Source organism: Zalophus californianus, chromosome 17 (assembly GCF_009762305.2).
Source record: "Zalophus californianus isolate mZalCal1 chromosome 17, mZalCal1.pri.v2, whole genome shotgun sequence".
Taxonomy (NCBI): Eukaryota; Metazoa; Chordata; class Mammalia; order Carnivora; family Otariidae; genus Zalophus; species Zalophus californianus.
In genome coordinates this window covers 2,600,573-2,621,716 of record NC_045611.1, presented here as the reverse complement: position 1 = coordinate 2,621,716, position 21,144 = coordinate 2,600,573, and positions in this window count along the sequence as shown.

Genomic DNA, 21,144 nt, shown 5'->3' with positions numbered 1-21,144 from the left:
TAAATACATTTTGGTTGTGTTCAAGTTAAAAGAATGTGAAGAGAGAGAAGTTTACTAGTTGTGGGTAATCATTTCTGTTTATTTACTCTGAAGGGTCTAACCTGGTGCTCTCCCCAAACAACCCCTCCATTGGCCGTAGACAGGAGCCTCAGCCTAGCATAGTGGGAAATGGAAAACGGAGAGCCCGTCACAGAAGACGTGCCACCGGGACTGTTTGGTCTTGCTTTGTTTTACGCGTGGGGGACTCAGGCCATGCACGTCCGCGCCCCTCAAATAGCACTGTGTGGACGATCTGTCCAGTGGTCCTGTTAAGAGGCAGGTGCTCCTGTGAAGGTTTGGTGTGGGGCCTGGGACTCTGCATTTCCAACAGGAACTAACAACGGCCTTGGAGCCTGCTTCTCAGCTCCGGCTGCACATGTGAACCAGGGCCTTCAAAGTCCCAGCGCCCGAGCCCCAAAAACAGAGCAATTAAGTCAGAAATGCCCGGGTGGGCCCCCGTGGCTCCAAGGAATCCAGGGCTGAGACCTGCCTGGAACGCTCGGAAGACCCTTCCCTCCATTTCAGAGCGTGCACCTGGGCACCGGGAGCCACTGGCTGGCTCTGCCACCGCGCAGCAGGGCACACCTTCAGTAGCTTCTGTCATCTGCTGATAACGTCCTTTCCTCTCCGGACTGGCCAGGGCTCGCGTGGGGTGAGGTCTACTTCTCTGCCCCACTGGGGATGGCCTTGGCCTTGTGACTTGCTTTGGCCGGCAGAACGCAGGCAGATGTGACCCAGTGTGGGTTCTAAACCAGGACTGGAGAGGCATGGGGATTCCCAGTCACCCCCGAGCCTCTGCCACCCGTCCCGGGAACAGCACGCCATGTGGCTGCTGGTGTCACAGTGGGAAGCACGTGGAGCAGGTCTACACCCGGCCCAGCAGAGTCATGCTGGCTTCGAGCCCCACGAGAAACACACGGTGCTACTGAAGGCCTCTGGGAGCGCAGGGGTGTGTGTTACCCGGCATTACGACAGCGCGCCCTGGCTGGTTTGTCGTCGAGGGAATGAGAGCGCGGGCAGCACTTAGTACAGCGTGTGGCACGCGGCGGGGCCCCCGTGCACGTGAACATGATTAACACCCACTTTGGATGCAGCTCTGCTGCTGTCCTTCCTCCCTTTTTGGGCAGGGACTCTGCAGCTCACTCCCCCTCCCCACACAACAGCGCGAGGTGCCCGCACTCCGACTTCGGGACAGGTTCGCCGAGCCTCTGCCAGGTATGTGGCAAACAGCAAAAGCCTTGCCCCTGTGAATGGGGTTGTTCAACCTTATCTCAAATCCTCTTGGTGCGGCTGGTGGTTTTGTGTCTGCCAGCGTTCTCTGAAAGGGTTTTTTGTGGTACAAGCGTGGAAGAAAAATGAGAAGCGGGAAGGAAACAGGCTTGACTTTGTTACGAAGTGCTCTGGGTTTCAAAGGACACGTGAAGGCAAGTCCTGGCCGTGGGCTTGAGGCAGGGCGTGGTGCTGTCACCTTCGGTGTCCTTGGACACTGCTGTGAGCTGGCGGTGCCCCACCGGCTTCCTCACCGGGACCTCGGCACACACACACGAGTTCAATTATTTGCTGACCCTGGGGAGCAGTCTGATCGTCCTGCTCACACCTCATCGGGCTGCCGCGGGGGCGGAGGGAGAGCGAGCCTGCACCTCGCGGGGCCCGAGGTTGGCTGTTTGCACTGTGGCCCCTGCCTCTCTGTTTGAACAGATGCTAGTCTCCCGAATGGGTCCCCAGCCGCGGCTCGGCTGAAATGCCAGCTGCCTTCTGACATTTCTCGTCTGGAATGAAGATGTAGTAAATGCTCTGTGTGGATGAGCACAGAACCTTTCCTTTCAGGGGCAAGTGGGACCTTACTCCGCGGGACAGGCGGCCTAATGAGGGTGAATGGAATAGTCGTGCACAGGGACAGTCCAACCTGGACATCGAGACAGTTGCACCAGAGGAATTAAGGACAGGTCCGCGTGGTGAGGCAGATGAAGCTGATGGGGAGAAACGCGCAGTGTGTGATTTCCCTGGGTGCCAGGCAGCGGGATGGAGACGAGAGGAAGATGCAAAACTGGACCCACACGCTAAAACCGTGCCACGGGGTAATCTGTGCGCCGGACCTGCCTTCCTCTCCGACTCGCCGTTGCTTGTCATTCATTGTTCTCTGCGGCGTTCCGGAGGCTTTGAGTTGTGCAATTTCCTTCTCACTTTAGAATTTTCTCGATAAGAAGTTTGGGGTCTGTTTTGGGAGTAGTGAGGGGTGAATGTCAGTAAAAAAGGAAAAAACTGGAGAAAACCCATCTTCCTTTCAAAATCCACAGAATCTTAATCCACATAAATGGCTTCCTCATCCGTCTTGTTTTGGAGACTCATAGAAGATCCTTTAACAGTGCATCCTGCTCATTTGCAACGTTTCTTTGTGGCTCAGGATGAACTGTTTTAGGGCAGGAAGATGGGGAGGTGGGGGGCTTTGCCTGGACTCTGCTACACATCTTGAAAACACCACAGCTTAAACCAGCCCATCAGCGAGACAAGCCTCGTGAAGACAATGCCGAACGGAAAGATGTAGGCTGATGGGCTCATTACAGCAAGTGGGGATTTTGGTTATTGAAGTGCGGTGTGGCCAAAGGGAAACTGAGTCAAGGAATGTTAGTTACTTCTGGTACCTTTAGCCATGAATTAGCCCTTATCAGCGGTGGCTTCTTAAGACTAATTCTGCCCCAGACAGGAGGCATGGCATGCACCCGTGCACCGAGGTCCCCCTGCATTTCCTAGGATTGCCGCGGAAATGGATCCAGCGATAACCTCCCCGACTCGTTTTAGTTAATTCAACCCCTGCGCGAACCATCTCCCCACACAAGAGGCAAAACAAGCTGGACCTTGCTTCACTTTCCTGCCCTTGCCCAGATTTTTGCAGAGATAAGTGTGAGCCCTGAAAGGTCACCCTGCAGGCTCCAGAGCCATGGAGAAGGCCTGGGGTTTTCCCCGGAAAAAAACAGTTTCCTCACTCTTCCAGGTTGCACAGAGATACCGTTCCATCACCGTCTCTGTGCCTTTGGCACATGCCCTGTGTATTGGCGATAAAAGTCTGGGGCCCCGTTCCACTAGCTCCAGCTGGCCATGGCGGGACAGGGGACACTCCAGTGGGAGTTAAACGGGTAGGAGGCGAGGCGCTGAGGCCGCCCGAGCACACAGAGGACTGGGGGGGGCGGAGGGCGTCGCTCCCGGAGCCGGACTCCTAGTGGCTGAACTGCACACTGCAGCCAGCACTGGGGGAACCCGGGGGAGGGCAGAGGGCCCCCCATGGGGGAGAGGTGGCTCTTTCTCCCACCGGGTTTTTATGAATGCATTGGTCTCTATTTGAATTTCCTCATGTAAGCAAGTGAACAAGACAAAAATTCAAAACACCTGGTAGTTCGAAACTTACTCATTAAAAGAAAAAATCCCGCTAATAAGGGCTCTAGCAGAAAAGATGAAGTCCAGATGAACCACAGCTGCCGGTTCAAGTGACAAACTCGCATCCCTTTCTTCTCTTCGAGCGGGGAAAGGGGAGGCTATCCACAGTTTAAAGTCGGTTAATGCAGATTTTCATCATTGTTATCCTAAGCAGAATCATTGTTATCGTTGTAATAACATTTGCCCGGCGTCCCCATGGTGGGGGCTCTGCATATGGCGACCACATTGTCTGAGCCAGGAGTCTGGAGCGTCATCAGCCTGACAAGGAGGGGATGCTTCTTGGGGCCTGGGGGGCGGGATGGCCAGGCCTCCTGGTCAGAGGTGTTGTGGGCAAGCCTCCTTGACCTCAGGCATCAGGACCGGGAATGCCACCGTGTCTGATGGAAGGAGTCTGCTTTCCTAAACACTCGAGGGAGCCTGAGTGTCCACCTCGGGGCCACCACCAGGACGGTCAGAACTGCACCGAGTGACGCACTTGGTGGCGGTTTCCCGAAGCCTGCGGTGTTTCTCCCCGTGCTGCCTTCTGGAGAACAGGGTGAGAACAACGTCACCAAAGCACAGAGAAACCAGGAGAAGCCCAAGATGAAGGACGACAGAGAAACGGGCATAGAGTGAGGATAGGAGGGTCCTGTGTGGGTGTAGACGGGAGGAACGAGCAACCAAGGGTGGTGAGCACAAGGACAGCGGCTGCGGTGGCTGCCATCTGCCAGCATTCGCCGGTGCCGGGGTTCCCCTCCTTGGACCCTCGCAGCCCCCTGAGGCTGGCATCCTCATCACCTGCCTCACAGGCCAGGGAAGGGGGGCCGACGATGACATGGCCGTGGTGGGAACGGAGCAGGCACGTGCACTCTTGAGACTGTGCCACTGCCCCGGACGAGCAGCCCGCCAGCCAGGCACCTGCCCGAAACGTCACTGTTGTCACGAGAGCCTGGCCTTCTGAATCCCCATCTCAGCGGTGGGGGTGGGGATGTGGGGGCTGTGCGTGGGGACAGTGACACACTTGCTTTGGGGCCATGCTTGTTACGCTAGGGTGGGCACGAAGCTGGATGCGGGAGACACACAGCCGGAGTGGGACAGCGACCATGGGCTGGAACATTGAACCCCGAAGCTCTCAGAGGTGAGGGTTTCCATGCTGGAAGGGGGTGCTCGTGGATCACCAGCCTGTGGTTCTTGGTTCGGGACCATCTCTGGGGTTCGGAACCTCTCTGAGGACCTGATGCAGTCTGCAAATGGGGAGAGATGCCTGGGGACGTTCCACAGTGTGGTCAGCTTCAGGAGGCCGCGGGGACCCACTGACAGCCCGCACAGGGACTCCCACCCCAGCCCTAGGGTGCGAGGGAGGCGCAGCAAGGTGGGTAAGAACGCACGTCTAGGGTTGAATCACCTGGTTCCCATCCCAGCTTCGTAACTCACATACACAGGCTCCTTTACGCCTGCTCCGCCGTCCCCCAGCTGCAAAGACTGATCAGCGCCAACGCCTGCCTCACAGTTACCACTGGCATGTTCCAATGAGGTGACGCAAATGACAGGTTGCCTGCAATCGCAGATGGCTGTCAAAGCTTGGTAATCGTTATTGTTGATCGATCACTGTGATCATTACCAGTGACAAGCAAGCCGAGGCCCAGGAGGGAAAGTGGCCCAGGGCCACACGGCGGCAAGAGGACCAGCGTCCATAGAGACAGCCCTGGCTCCCGGCTCCCTAGGGTCGCCACCCTACGGCGCAGGCCCCTAACTGCGCATCCCCCGGCGGAGAGGCATGGTGCTGAGCCTGCCGCTCCTGTCTGGCCCGCACACCCTCCTCCCAGCGGGAAGACAGCCTCAGGGTTCCCTTAGTGTGTGGGTTCCCATCCAGAGCGGAACTCCGCGCAGGCTCCAACCAGGGGGGTCTGTCCGTCGCAACGACCTGTGGCTGTCCTCTTAGGGCAAACGGAGGCAAACCGGCCTCGGGTCTTCCGATCCCGCCCGCTCCTCCGCTGAACGGGAAGCCAGTCTGGCCGCAGAGTCTTGTCGGCATTCAGGGCTTTGCTCCACTCGCCCTGGTAACCTGGCTGGGACTCAGCGTGTGGTAGGCTGTGGCTGCAAGCCCTTGCTCAGGGCTGTAATCAGCCTTCAGTGTGTCCCAGTGACGCAGGCCAGTCTGGGGTCACCAGGAGGCCAAGCTGTGTGAGCAAAATGCTCACAAGTTCCCGAACTCGCCTCTCGCCTTGCGATTGCCCCAGGAGCCTCCCTCGGAGGCAGGAGCCGCGGGGCCACACATTTGGCGGCTGGAAACCGATGAGAGGCTGGTGGGTGTGGGGCGGGGCAGTGCACATATGTGTCATCAGGCGATTACAGGGTCCAAGGGTTTAAAAATGGACCAGGCCGCGTTCTTTACCAGCAGCGGGTGGAAAGATGGGGATAAAACGAGCAGCAGCTTGGATCCGTTCCGTGAAAGATCCTGGGAGGGGTTAGTTCCTGGGTGTTGGCGGGCACTGAGGGCCAAAGCAGACTGCTGTCCTCCCCATCCACGGGCTTCTGGTCCAGGAGGAAACAACGGGAACCCAGCAAGGACTCCCTCGGGATGCGTTTCTAGACTAAAGAGTTCGGAAGCATGTGTGGTTTCCCTGTTTGGAACCCTCCGAATCGCTTGCGAGTCCAATTCATCCATCAGCTGAGGAGTGTGCAGGCTTGTATCTGGCCTCGGCTGGCTGCGTCCAAGGCCGTGTCCAGGGAAGGCTGGAGCAGACTCCCTCTGGTTGCCACTGTCTGATTCTGGATCAGTTAGTGCCTACGTCCCCCTGGTCCCTTTGGGGCTGGCACATTCAGGGTGTGGGCTCTGGAGCCAGGCTGCCCGGCTGTGAGATCTGGCTCCTCACCTCCTTGCTGTGTGTCCTTGGGGAAGTCCGCTGATCTCTCTGTAGCTCAGTTTCTTCCTACGTAAAGCAGGGCTTCTGAAAGCACCACGTACCGCGGTTGTGAAGATGACATGGGATGGGTGCACGTGAAGTGCCCCACCCATGCCAGCGAAAGCCATCTTGAAGGATACGTTTTTGTTACGGGTGTCATTATCACCGTTCAGACGGTACCCACTAACCCACTAATGGGCAGTGCAGGAGGGCTGCATTTTGCTGCGATCCCAGCTTTTCCCCGTGGAACAGAAAGACCCGAAGTGGGAACAGGCAGAACCAGGAAGGGAAAGTCATGGGAAAATATCCTAAGTCTTTCTGTGAAACTGGGTGCATCTAATCTCATCGGGCTGTTGAGCCCCGAGAGGGACAGAGCCACCACCGGCACTGCCGCAGGAAATGAATGCGCTCTCTAGGCAAGCCCCCGGGCCGCTCCCTGCTTGGGCCAGTTTCCCCTTCTGACTCAGAGTCGAGTCTTTACCATTCATTCCTCTGGGATATTAGCCTGTCTTGTTTGGGGTCCCCCGAAATAAGGATTTTAGCATGATGCATTGATTTGGGAGGTGATCTCAGGAACACAGCAGGGTAGTGGGCAAGCGGGAAAGAGACCCAGAGAGAGGAAGGAGCCAACTGCAGGGGAGGTTGGGGGGTCCTTATTGAGCAAGTTAGTCTGGGAAATGCTGTAGAGCACAGACCTGAGAGTTATCCCACCCAAGGAGAGTGAGCTGGAGGATTTATATGCCAGCTCTCATGGCCAGTGGCTGGGGCTGCTCCCGGGGGCGTTAACTCTCTGCGCCTCTTGGCTGGCCACTGGCCATGCATGCGGGCAGAACTGAGTCCGGGGGCTTGGGACAGCCCTCCGCCAAGGAGACGTGGTGCCCGGAGCTGGAAGAGGTTAGGGCGTGGGCAGGGCCTGATGGCATCTGCTACAGGGCCATTCGAGAAAAACGGTCTGGCTTTTTCCAGCTTTGGCTTCTTCCTCCGCTTTTATTCCTTTTGTCTCTAACGGCCCAGCGTTCAAACAGAGGTACGCCGCTGCCCTGCGATTTTATTTTCCACTTGTCCTGGGTACATCTTGTGCCCTGTATATACGCTAAGTTCTTTTAAAAGCAGGAACATGGTTTTCCACATGCTCAGAACACAAATTACGGACAGACATGGTCACGCATTTGTTCTGTCCCTTAGGTGGCCCTTAGGGCCACTGCAGAATATCCCGGAATTCACTCCTTCTTCTTCCCAAGGGAAATTCTTCAGCGGACGAGCAGCCATGTCTACAGCACAGTGATGGAAAGAGGGGCTCGGAGCCCACAGGGCCGGGGAGGCGCCGCAGCGTGAAAAGCTCCAAGTCAGCCGCCGGGTGCACAAGGAGGGATGGAGGAGGCGGGGCTCCTGGGCGGGTGCTGAGGGCTGCTGAGTCTGGAGCCCAGGGCCCTGTGTGGTTGTGGAGAAATATAAGTAGAGGACCCGAGCTGTTCTGAAATTAGTTTTGATTGCCGCACTGTGTATCTCTGATTGCAACAGTGTTTTTGAGCCCGAACCACAGAGATTCTGGGTTTATAAGGGCTCCAGCTATATCTTCCAGAGGGCACTGATTGCAGTCAGCATCCAGGAAATGCTGCTGAATGCATGGATGGAGGGGAGTATTTATGAGCAGTCAGAACTAGAATGTACCTGGAGACCCTCTGGTCCAGGGCTCTGCTGCTCACTTGTCTCTATAAAATTTCTAGGAAAGACACAAGATGTCCCATTACATTTGAATTTCATTTTTTTAAAGATTTTATGTATTTGAGAGAGAGAGAGTGCACAAGCAGGTAGAGCAGCAGACAGAGGGAGAGGGAGAAGCAGGCTCCCGCTGAGCAGGGAGCCCAAGGTGACATGGGGCTCGATCCCAGCACCTTGGGATCACGACTCGAGCCGAAGGCAGACGCCCAACCGACATTGGAATTTCAGGTTAAAAAACGGATACTTCTTTAGTGAAAGTGCATCCCAAATAGTACATGGGACCCAGTTAACACCCAGTTTGCTAAATGTGGCAGCTCAGCTTTAGGAACTGTGCCAGTCGTGGAATTTAAATTGAGTGAGACAAGCCATAGACAATAGGGAGTGGTGGGGAATGGGGAAGGTTTAAGGTCAGTGAGCACATACCCTAAGTGCATCTCTAAGAAAAAAAAAAAAAAAAGATCGCTGTGTGGGCAAAACAAAACACATCTTCTAAGTCAACACTCTTAAGCAAAGCGTCCAAAAGCTGGGAGGGTAGGCAGCAAGGTTCAGGCCCAGATGACACCAGAGCCCGTGTCCCCCTCCCCCCCAAGCCAGTTCCCTCCCACCGTGTCACCGTGGAGGCTGCATGCACCCCGATGTGTGGCCTCAGACCCCGTCCCCGCCTTCTAAAGGGCAGACGGTGAACAACGTGGCAGGGTAGGCGTGGCTTCACAGAGCACCCCGTGTGGCCCGTGTACATTTTCTTTTCGAGACAACGAAGCCATTTCCAGACAGAGCCACAGAGCGGATGACCCTGGTCTCCTGGGCTCCAGCAGACCCTGCACCTTCTTCCCCGAATGCAAGCGGCTGGTATTATGATCATGTTTTCATTTTTGCCATCTGAAGTGCGCTTGATAAAGACATTATTATGGTGGTGGTATTAGGTAACGAGATTCAACATCTTGGAAAAGTTATGTCCTTTCCAGAGTCTCAGTTTCAGCAACCGAGAAAGGTGGGGGCTAGGCAGACGGTGCGTGAGGCCTCTGGTCTCTGACGAGGGCCACCGGTGTGGTGGTTTGCCAGGGCAGGTCCCCGAGCATGCCTGTTGCCCGGGGTGCTCATCGACCACATTCCCCTCCACCCTCCAAGATGTCCCCTTTTGCACGAAAATGTACACATGTCGCTCCATCTGGCAGAGCGTGGCAGTGAGCTTAGCCACAACAGGAGCCTTGCCAGCACGGTGACAAGGCGGCCCGGCATGTCGGGCATCCCCTGAGAGCTGGTCGTTAACACCCACAGCATCCCCCCCCCCCGACCCCCACTCTCGTGGTCAGCACCTATTCCGCATATGTGTCTGCACCAACTTCCAGGCCATGGGCGAATAAGCATGGCTAAAAAAGCTTACTCTGAAAAGCTCTTTTGGGGACAATGCAGTCGACGCCCATATTCCAGTCCTTGCAGTGACTGAATGGTAAAGAAGTCCCCTGAGTTCTGGGTCTGTCCCAGCCCTCAGCACCTGTGACAACGGCGACGCAGTGTCCCCTGGCTTTGAGTGTGTTTCCCTGCTTCGTCGTGGGTACCGTTGGGTTGGCCCAGCTACTGTGGGACACAGATGCTCTTGGAGAAAGTGCTACCCGCATTTGGTCACTGCCAGGTCTTCTGCAGGCCCGTCGGGGGACCGGGTCACTAGATTGAGACACCCACCTGAAAAAGGACGACTAAAATGACCCATGCCTGGGGACGCCGCAGGTGCGGGCAGCCTCCAGCTTGGCCTTCCTTCCCGGGTCAGACTAGGAGCCTTCTTTCTGAGATGGGGAGTCTCTCCCCACCCCCACTCTTGGGAGGAGGTGCAGGTATTCCCCACCCTCCAAGGCATGCCCGAAATATGCCCTGATGAGTCCCAGCCACAAACAGGGCGCTTGCCTCGGCCTCCTGATGTCATCAGCAGGGAGCCCCGACCCAGAGGGGCATGAATGCTAAAGATTACACAGAAGCTGAGTAATGAGCTAGAGCAGAGGTGAGGAGTCCTGACTCCCACGAAGGGCGAAATCCAAGCATCCTAGAACCTCAGAAGAGTGAAGGCCCTTAGAAATGATAACATCACCCGCCTCATTTTAAAGATGGGGCAGCGGAAGGAGAGGGCCGGGCTCCTGGGGAAGTAGTTCAGCCTGGTGATGGGGAGTCAGGCGCTCTGCAGTAGGACCCGGGTCCCCATGAGTCCTGGCAGAGAAAGAAAACACAACCCTGCTGGAACAGACTGAGCCTGAAGCCCACTGAAAAGCCAGAAAAATCTAGATTTTTCAGTTATATGAACCAATAAGTTCCCTTTATTGTTTAAGCCAGTTTGGATCTCTGCTATACCTACACCCTAAGTGATTCATTGAAATGCTGTTCTAAGGTCACACCATGCCAGAGTTTGGCATCCTTAGCCTTCTAGCTAAATGAGATAGGGCATGAAAAGCATCTATGCTGCATTTAACACATACAGGAGCTTCATAAAAATTAATAGTTTTGCCTTCCTTCTGTCCTTCTTTATGGTATTCAAAGCAATTTCAATGATACCGTCAAAAAGTAGATTTCCAGACGGCTCACGGATAAACACACCATTAGTCTGGACTGTTTGGGGCTTTTTCAAGTAATTGCATGCCTTGGGAAATATTAATACAATGCCTTTATTTCTCCCTTGAGACAGAATGAGCGACACTAACCCACTTGGAATGCAGCGAAGCACTTGAACACTAGTTACGGGGCTGAGTTTAAAACTGGGAACTGGCTATGTTCAGTGAAGATTTTAAGACGTGCTTTTCCACCGTTCCACGTGCTGCTCAGGACTCACAGAGCGAAGGCGGGGAGTCCAGCCGAAAGGGTGGTGGGCAGCTCTCCCGTCCATGCTCCCCCCGCCCCACGGGTCCCCCATGTGGCAGCATGAGCACATGACCTGCACCGCGTGGAGCTCGGGACAGTCACGCGTCAGGACGGAAAGACGATCTACCAGAATTTCCACTACTCTCTACCTGGAATATAGGTTTTGCCTCCATTGCAGATACAGGTGGCAAAGGGTGGTGGCCGCATTAGAATACCCGTGAGACTTCCTGCCCGTAGAACTCAGCTGTTTTCAGACCACATTCCAGGTGTTGCGGATAGCTCAACAATTTGTATGTTCCAATTTGAAATTAGAGGGGCTCTGACATCTGGTCATGGAATGCATAAAGAAATGCATACATCACCATATCACAGATGTTTACATTCTGTTGGCCCTAACCGCCTGGTTGCTGTTGTTATTTCTATTATTATGGCCCAGAACATCCATTTCCCTGACAGTCTCCCCACGTAGATTGTGGGCTTCTTGGTGGGAAGGACTGTGCAGGCTCTCTCCTTATTTCCAGCATCGAGCACAAGGTTCAGAGTCTAGTAGGAACCTACTCCCTATTGACTCAAGTGGATAATGATGATGCACAGTGTTTTGTTTTTTTTTTTTTTTAAAGATTTATTTATCTATTTTAGAGGGCAGGGGGAGGGAGCAGAGGGAGAATCCCCAGCAGACTCCCCGCTGAGTACAGAGCCCGACGCAGGGCTTGATCCCTCGACCCTGAGATCACAACCTGAGCCAAGATCAAGAGTCACACGGTCAACCGCCTGAGCCCCCAGGGGCCCCTGCACAGTGGTTCTTATGACCACTTTCCCTGGGAAGGCAAAGTGCGAGGCCTCCCTTTTTCGAGGCGCGGGGCATGCTCTCACACGGGGACCACAACCATACCTCTGCCTGCAAGTGGGGTTTGCCCACTCAGTTGTACTTGTTGAGCATCAATCCCCCCCCACACGTGCATGCGCACACACACACTCACACGTACACCATGCACACACATCAGCAGGAAGCTGGTTCCTTCCTGCTCCCACTCCTCCCCTGCCTCCAAGAAGATATTTATGATTTTTAATACATGGGGACCACGACTAATTAGGCTCCTCACCCACGCCCCCGAGGCCCCGAGGGGCAGTGATGCGGGCGTTCCAGCTCTCTGAGCACCGAGGCCTCACATGCCACACCGATGAACTCACGGGGGACGGAGCCCTGGCCCTGCCGCCTGGGAGAGCGTTGTCTTTCAAACCAGATTAAAAGAAAACAAGAATGTGGCCCATCCCCAGCTTGAGAAGCACAGAATTATGCACTTCGCCCAAGTAGGAATGTGGCCCATTAATTACTATTTGTCGTCAATTAATTGCTATTTGAAATATGGCCTCTGGCTTGTGAGGAGTGCCCCCGTGCCCCCCAGCAGAGAGGGGGTGACTGGTGTGTGCTCATGAGCTGATGTAACCTTCCGGGCATGAAGAGGTGCCTCAGAGCTGCATCCTGAGAGAGGGGCAGCGGGGCCCACGAAGGGTTTGGGGCATTTTTTGGTAAAGGAGAGAAAAGATCCAGGAGCATGTTTCCCGAACTCAGTGAGCACAGGTGAGGGGCACGGCTCGTCCAGGGGACCAGGCCAAGTTACTACCTGCAGGTCCTGGAGTCAGGCAGTCTGTTCCCAGGTAGTCCTGACACACTGGCGCTAGGGGCTGGCATGACCTGGTAAGGTGATGCGGGCAAGAAACCTCCTCCCTGCAGTGGGTTAGGGGACCCCATCATCAGGAGGCATTCATAGGCAAGAGGCTTACTCATGATGGAGAGGAAGGAGCAGAGGGTGTGGCAGGCGGGAGGCCAGGATTTCATTCTTGTGGTTGGCCCCCACGGGCCCGCTCACCAGCGGAGGGCCTTGGACAGTGACTAGCGGGTCTGTCTCAGCCTCCTCTGCTGTGGAGCCTGATGGCAACGATAAGGCCTGAGCCCCGGCCTCGCTGCAAGTGTCAAGCACACACATTCATGCACAAGCCTACGACAAGCCAGGGCTCATGTGGGAAACATGAGGACGCGTTGTTTGGACCAGGGCTGTGCCAGCAAAACCACCCATGTTGCAGGGACCAGGGGTGAAACTGGGTTTTAAAATCCACAGAAGCTATCAATAATAGTCGCATTTCAGGTGCACAAACTCTGCACCAGGCCTGTGCTGAGTGGGGTGTGGGTGGACACGACCGCATTTGTAGAATTCAAACTCAGAGCCAGCTAGTTCAAAACCCTGACCGTGGGGCTCACTGTCCAACGGTGGAGTTACGTTAACTAATGAGACAAGAGCATCCTGTCCCCCTCTTTGGGGGAACTTTTGCTGGAAGGATAACAGACACAGGGTGAAGTGCAGAAACCCCAAGTTCTATGAATTTTGCAAAGTAGACACGCCCGTGTCGCCACCACCCATCTCGAGAACTAGACCGCGGCCAGACTGCTGCAGCTTCTTGTGCCTCCTCCAGCCGCTACCGCCGCCGAGGAGGGAGGCGGTTCTGGCTGCGGATGAGACAGGGGGGCACTCGTGGCTCAGCCGCGGTCACGGGACCACACCGATCCTCAGCACCCCCGCTTCCCCAAACACTAGCAAGAACTCCAAGCAGCTCCTGTTCATCTATTTTGTTTCGTTCTATGAGTATTTACTGAAATATAAAACTAGAAATCTAGAAACATACTTAGTTATTGGTTCATCTGGAATAATACGTTCACTCATGTTATTATGAATAACGTTTTAAATAAAAAATAATTGTGTTCAGGACGAGCGGCGTGGCACTGTTTTACCTTCTCAGAAATCTCTTTGTGTCTCACTGAACAGAGGGGAGCTGGGGCCTCACACCTCCTCCTTCATTCTGTCTACGGTCCTGTCATGTCACACAGCTTCTGGAATTCTCCTTCAGACCCTCACGTGACGAGAGTGGAAAAGCAAATGGCATCTTGGTGATACTACAAAAATTGCTTTGATCGCTCAGATCCCCTGAAAGAGGCTCGGGGACCCTGGCGGTCCCTGGACATCGCTCTGGGGGTGGCTGCCGGATGCTGTTCCAGCGTGCGAGTACGCCACCCTTTCCCCACTCACGGTGACGGGCGTCTGGGCTGTTCCCAGTTTTGGGCTATATGGTGAATGAATTTGCTATGGACAATTTGTATATGACTTTGGGTAGGCACACACAGATGCACGCACATACACACACACACACACATGCACACGTGCACAAGCAGTTTTGCTGGGTACGTATGCAGAGGTAGGATTAGTGCCTCACGGGGAAGCTGTGTACTTAGCAGATCTGTTTTCCGAGCTGTTTCCCAACATGGTTGTCCCAGTGATACCCCATCAGCAGCAAACGAGGGGTCCGCTTCATCTTTCCCCTCTTCTATTAAAGTAACGGACCCCATCTAAGCACGGTGAGTCACCGGGAGGGGAAGAAAAACAAGGAACCAGGAGCATTTTTAAAACCTTCTACTTTGAAATAATTTTAGATTTTCAAAGAGTGGCAAGGTGAGTATAGAGAGTTTCTGAATACAGCTCGCCCACTAGTGATGACACCACCCCTACCCAGGGACATCCATCAGGTGTGAGAAACCACCAGCTGCAGCACCAGGGCCCAAGAGACGGACTCTGCGTGCCTTTCCTGGTTTCCCTCCGGGTCCTCCTTCGGTGCCAGGACCCCTGCCAGGGCACCACACCACATTCAGCACTGTGTCACCTTAGGCTCCCCTTCTGGGACAGTTTCTTGGACTTTCCTTCTTCTTCATGACTATGATCCTCTGAAGAGTCCTGGTTGGGTGTTTTGCAGAACGTCCCTCAAATTGGGTTTGTCTAGTGTTTGCTCATGGTCAGAGGAGGTTATGGATTTGGAGAAGAACATGACAGGAGTGATGTATTCTTCTCGTCCCATCCTAGCAGGGGGTGCGTGCTGTCTCGGACCATGGTGGCCCGGGTCACTTAGGGTGGGGTCTGCCAGCTTCCTCCACGGAAGGGTGCCCATTTCCTCCCTCCTGTACCTCCCTCTGGTCAGAGGGAGTCACTATGCCCAGCCCACTTCACTGCCCCCCGCAGGGCACAGGCTTGAAGAACGTGTGGGCATATGTCACTGCCGCACCATAAGCAGGAGATCTTTTGGGGAGAAATCCTGAGGCTCTGCCACCATTCTGCTTCGTCGGAGCTCCGCCGCTAATTTTCGCATTTGTCGCTGGTTCTTGCCACAGTGACTCTCACTAACGGCGACTCCTCTTTGCCCTCACTCCTTGTACAATTAGTATATGGAAATCTGCAAGGAAGATCTATCTCTTCGCCATGCATTTATTTATTCAGACATCTATTGATATCAGTATGGGCTCATGGATATTTATTATTGGGTAATAACCTAACACTCCCATTACTTATTTTATTGTTCTGATTGTCCCAGGTTGGCCACTGGAAAATCTTCTGGATTAACGCTTGTGTCCTTTTGACATGGCCCATCCTTTTTTTCAAAAATACTTTCTTGCTTTCTGGCGCCACAAGGTACTCCAGGCTCTTCTTGTTATCTTTCCCTGCCCAGTCTTCGAATCGGCACTCCAGGGAGCTTTGACCCGGGTTTCTTTCCACCCTTCTCTACAGTTAGAGTGATCACGTACACGTGGGGAACGCTGGAGAGGATATCTTGATTCCCAAACGTAAACGTAACATGTTTTGTCCACAACCTGTTGAGTGTATGTTTGAGGCTGTATCTTTGTGATGTAATCAAGTATCTGTTTTCTGGGTAACTTTTTTCCCCCCCGAGAATGCTGATTGATCAAGTATCTATGGGTGTGCCCTGTGGCGGAGGACCTGTAACCCTGGGGCCAGGAGGGGGGTGGCGGGCGGTGGGGCGGTGGTGGCTGAGTGTGCAGATACTCCCGCCTGTGTGACTGACGCGCACTGATCAGGTCACTCCCTCAGTGAGAGCAACGCAGTTGCCCAGGGTGGTTTCTGTGTCGGACTCTCAAATACGAGGCCCCAGGGAATCCACCCACTAAAGCTTCACACCATCCTCCACACAGTCGACGCATTGTGTGGATCTGTAAAGAATTCAGCGATGATGATTTGTACCCACACTGTCACTCTAAACACATGAAAACGTAGCTGGTGCTGGTAATGGAGCTGTGCACCTTCGGCATGGCAGACCGTGTGTCCTGTGCGGGGACGGAAGGCTTCTGGTTTCTTTTCTGGCCAGCGGTAACCGGGCTCCTGCGGCCACCCCTTCGGTTCCCTCCAAAGCCCCACCTGGCAGCGCTCGCGGCCATCCTGTCCATGAAGTGAACAGTGGGACTCGGGTGTGAGGGCCACCTCTCCACGCAGGGAGGGCTTAGCAATCTGCACACACATCTGTCCTCCCTCCTGGAGAAAGGCGTTGACATCCGAGGGGCTGGGCCCTGGAGGCAGAACGGCATTTCCACGTTGGTTGCTATCATGTTTTGACAGGAAAGGGACTAGAAAGGGCGTCTCTCCACGTGAGGGTATCTTCTGATACAGTCAGCCCATGTGAACCTTACCTCCTGTGGTTCGCTGGCTCAGGAGCCGTGCATTTGTAAGGGGCTGAGATGGGGCCTCCCACCTTGCAAGGGCAACATATGGCTGAGGAATGCGCATCGCCAGGAGCCTGCCTTGGGAGCCCTCTGCTCCCAGACTCATTCCTTAAACTGACCTCAAGATGCCTGTGTTGGACAACCGTATTGCACTGATGCTGAAGCTCCTGGAAATAAGAGTTTATGGAGACAAAGGATCATCATCAAGGTTTTCTCTCTTTGGGCTGGAGTCCAATGAAAGCCTTTTAGTTGTTTGAGGGAGTCCTGCTCAAGAGTAATTTTGGGCAAGGGAACCAGTCAAAGAACTTAGGATGATGAATGGAGAAACACAGAATCTTTTGGGTGGGAAGGTTTCTTGAAGTTTAAGCTCCTCTCTGGCTTAAAGAGGTTGAAAAAAATAGCTATTATTTATTGAGTGCTTTCCAAGGGCTGGCATTGGGCTAAGCTCTCTATATATTTGAACCATATGAAACTGTCTGTTTTTCAAGTACAAACAGGTGAAAAGTCAGTAGTTGCATATGGTTCAAACTAAGACAGAGCCTCCTTTCTTGCAAGCCTATGAGAGTTGGTGACAAACCCATTGTGCAGACGAATAGCCTGACACCCAGAGCCAGGTAACTTGACCTCGGGCACACAACTGGCAAGAAGGGCAGAATGGGGACTTACATCCATGACCCCAAGATTCACACTTGAAGTGATCATGGCATAGTGCTCCTGTTACACATGTTTGTGAGGTGCTTAGGATGGGTCTCGATGCAAGGTTCAATAAGAATAAATTATGAAAGCATTTTGTATTCATTGCATTCAATATACACACATACATTGAATCATACGCACATCAGATCCAAGTCCACGATTTTCATGAAATCCTCCATATTTGGCTATGTTTGGGATTTGCTGGGAAGTCTCCTCGCCCCGAGTCTTGCCGTAAACCATCCTCAGGCCCCAGGCAACACCACCTCACCCGTCAGAACCCGAAGTCCTCAGGCTTCCTGTGGGTCAAACCCGCCCATGGACCGCAGTTGGATTATGATAGCTCCAATTTTCTTTTGGAAAACACAGAAGCCATCATATAGGCAATTCTTTCTTGTGTGTCACAGGGTTATAAAAACGTAGACATGGGGAATTCCAGGGAGAGAATCTGGCCCAACAGAGCATCTCCAGGAGCAGGAGGCTGGGTGTTAATCCCACGTGTGCCCTGAGCCAGTTCTGTGGCCGCGCGCGCCTCCTAACTTCTCGGGTCTGCGTGCGTTCGTCTGTGTTGTGGGGTTGGGCCAGATCGTTTACATTCTTTTTTAGATCCAGGAGTCTCTAAGATTATGTCATCTCACTACAAAACGGTGCATATTCTCATGGAAGGGGACCTCCTGCAAGACGCTCACCAGCCTCTACCTAAAACTGCTTGGTTTCCATTTATCTGTGTTTTGAACGCACCCAGAACAAAGTGCACAAGGCACAGAAGGGTTTTCAGTGACGCGTCACCCCCCCACATCCCCAGTCCCCCAGTTTCCCTTCGAGGAGACAAATGCAATTGTCAGTCCCGGCAAGGTGAGCCCATACAGATAAAAGCAAACATGCTCGGATGTGCAGACTGTCTCTGGCACCCCGGCTGTCTGCATTAACCATGTCCCAGAGCCGCCCCTGCTCGTCTCAAACCCACACCTCTGCCCACACCCCTTTCACACTCTGCTCTGGAGCCCGAGCCCAGCTCCCAGCACCAAGACCGCTGAAGGACTCAGACCCCACGGTACCGCCCCACGTCCCAGAGGAGAAGCGGATAGACAAGGCTGCAGCATTTTTGATTGTGTTTGTTGAGAGCACTTACCTGTGGCCCCACTTGAACCGGGGAAAGGAGGAGGTGTGAGCGCAGTTTCCCGTGCAACCCACTGCTAGAGATATGAACACATCGAGCCTTTGCACTTGGAATAGATGCGCATTTCCTCCCTGAGGCCTCCCTGCCCTCTGTCTGAGGTCCGGTCCCCTCCACCTGCATGGCCTGATGCTAACCCCCCCACCCCCGCCAGGCCCTGGGGCCTTTTCGCTGTTCCTCCACTCCCAGCTCCTTTGCAGCTGGGGGTTTCCAAAAATGCCGGCTGGGTCGCCCACTCACCCTTCCAGCATGATTCACGGAAGTGGCTGTTCTCACCATGCTGTCATCGCTCCCATGTCACCACCTCAGGGAAGCCATTCCTGGCCGCTGGGCCTAAGCTAGCTAGTGCGACTGAGAAACTGAACTTTAATTGGTTTGATTGTAATTTATTTAGGTCTAAATGGCCACATGTGGCTGGGGGCTCCCGTGGCTACCACACTGCACCTGTGAAGCCAAACCAGGGTGACAGCATCATTGTTCACGGCCGAGATTCTGCCACCAGAGGCATGGGCTCCAAGCCCAGCTGTGTCCATGACCAGACTCCCTGACTGCCCTATACCTCAGTTTCCCCAGCTGTTGCATGGGGGATCTCGCAGTACTCATCCCATAGCTGTTTCTAAGGATAAAATGAGCTGGTGTACGTAAAGCACACAAGAGGGAGCCTGGCGTGCCATGGACACTGCCAATATTAGCCATCCGTCTGGACTGCGTCTGAGAGATGGTGGCCGGGACTCCACCACGGAGCTGTTGATTTCTAGTCGGAGGCTTCAAGACTCCGATGCCCAAAATAAGAGCGAATTTCAGGCATGAGGAAGGCATTTCGAGGTTTATAACACCAGGCTGCCAGCTAGTAACCGTGGATGCTCTCGAGGTGATACATTCAGGCCCCAGGCCTCCTGGGTGTTATCTGCGTAGCGTGGGTCGGGGGCCTGGCCTGGGCGTCTGCTGGGTTCTCTGTCTGCACGGATGTCTCAGGAGCAGCAGGCTTGGGCTAAACGGGCTCAGCAATGTCCTCGCTTGCCAGGTGAGGAAAGACTTGGAGGGGAGGAGGGGACTTATCTGGCAGCAAGACCTCGCAAGCCGGTCCAGGGAGTGGGTTCGCATGGGATGTCGGGACAGCTGTGTTTTCTGCCTGGGTTCTCTGTCCCTGAAGACCTGGAGAAGCGGGCACGTCAGCCATAGCTCTGCCTCCTCGCCAACCCCTCCGCCCCCAGCCGAATCCTCCTTCCTTCCATGCTGGTCACCTTCCCCACCCCCGGACAGAACTGATGGAGCCCGGGTCTAGAAGCAACAGATTCCCCGGGGTGACGATGGCATCACTCTTTCCCTTTCCAAGCCAGGCTGAGGAAAAGGACACTCTGAGTCACCGCTCTGCCTATCCCTGACCAGGCTGGCCAGGTGCCCTCCCTTGTGTGAAAAGCCAAGAAGGCAGCTTCAGACTTTCCTGCCACATCACCGGCCCCCGTGTCTGTCCCGGGTCCACAGATTGCTAAAGGCTCCCAGCGGGTCAGGGCGCAGTCTGCATGTCTGTATTCCCTCCTCAGGGCAGCCCCTGTGGACGTGGCCACAGTCGTGATCCCATTTTAGAGATCAGGAAACTGTAAACAGATGAGGTAAAATAATGTGCCTGGGGTCTTCCACCAGGAAGCCGTGGGGCCAGGATGTCAACCCTGCACTCTCAGACATTGCCAAGACTGTCCTCCCTGCACCCTGGCCAGCATCTGCTCCACCTGGGGGATGGCATGTGCAGTGGGCACCGGGTCTCCTGGGTCAGGGATTCAGGAAGGGCTTAGTTGGGTGGTTCTGCCTCGGGGCTCTCCTCTGGGTGCTGTCAGATGTCCTCAGGTGTTGAATGGGCGTCCAAGATGTCACACACACAGTGTCCTATGGACACCAGCAGGACGATGCCCTGGGGCCCGCATGCAGCCCTTCTGTGTGGTTTTTGCTGCATAGCATTTAGGTTCACCTCCCACGGGGAGGGAGGGAGCCCCCCACCACAGGTGAGCATCCCAAGAGACCCAGGAGGAAGCACCAGCCTCCCTGAGACCTGTTCTCTGTCCCTGGCTATGGTCACCCGGGAGCACTCTCATCCCTCCCCTGCGTGTGTGTGTGTGTGGGGGGGTGTGTGTGCCACCCTCTGTCTGGAGCTCCCGTGAGAATCCTCACATTCTTCAACAGTATTATGCTGAGCAATGATAACGAAGATAATGCCTAACATTTATGGAGAGCTTGTTACTGGAAACGGCCAAGGTCTGAGAATTGCATACTATTTCTTCTTTAATTCTCCGTGAGTGATTATTTCCAGTCCAAGAGAAAGAACGATGGGCCCAAGATGATCTAATTAATAAGCAGGGGAACCAGTGTGAATATATGGATTTTTAAGGGGATTTATTGCAAGGAATTGGGAATTGGCTCACATAATTGTGAGGACAGGCCTAGCAAGTCTGGGGTTCGTGGGCCGGGTGGACAGGAAGCACCCTCAGGAGCTGGAACTCCCCCAGCACGGGCCCCAGCGGTGTCATCCATGGGTGGGCTGGATGCTCTCTCCCTCTCTCCCTCCATCTCTGTCTCCCTCCATCTCTGTCTCTCCCTCTGTCTGTCTGTCTCTGTGTCTTTTGCTCTCTGTCTTGAAGGCATCTAACACCTGCCACACGGCCGGGAATCAGTGCAGGTGTAAGAGAAAGTCTGTGTCTTCCGGAGCATCGTTGTGATTATCAGGAGTACCCTCCAGACATCTGCCCGTGCCAGGGTCACACCACCAGCCTACATGTGGGGTTTTCAACACCCTTTTCTGCTGG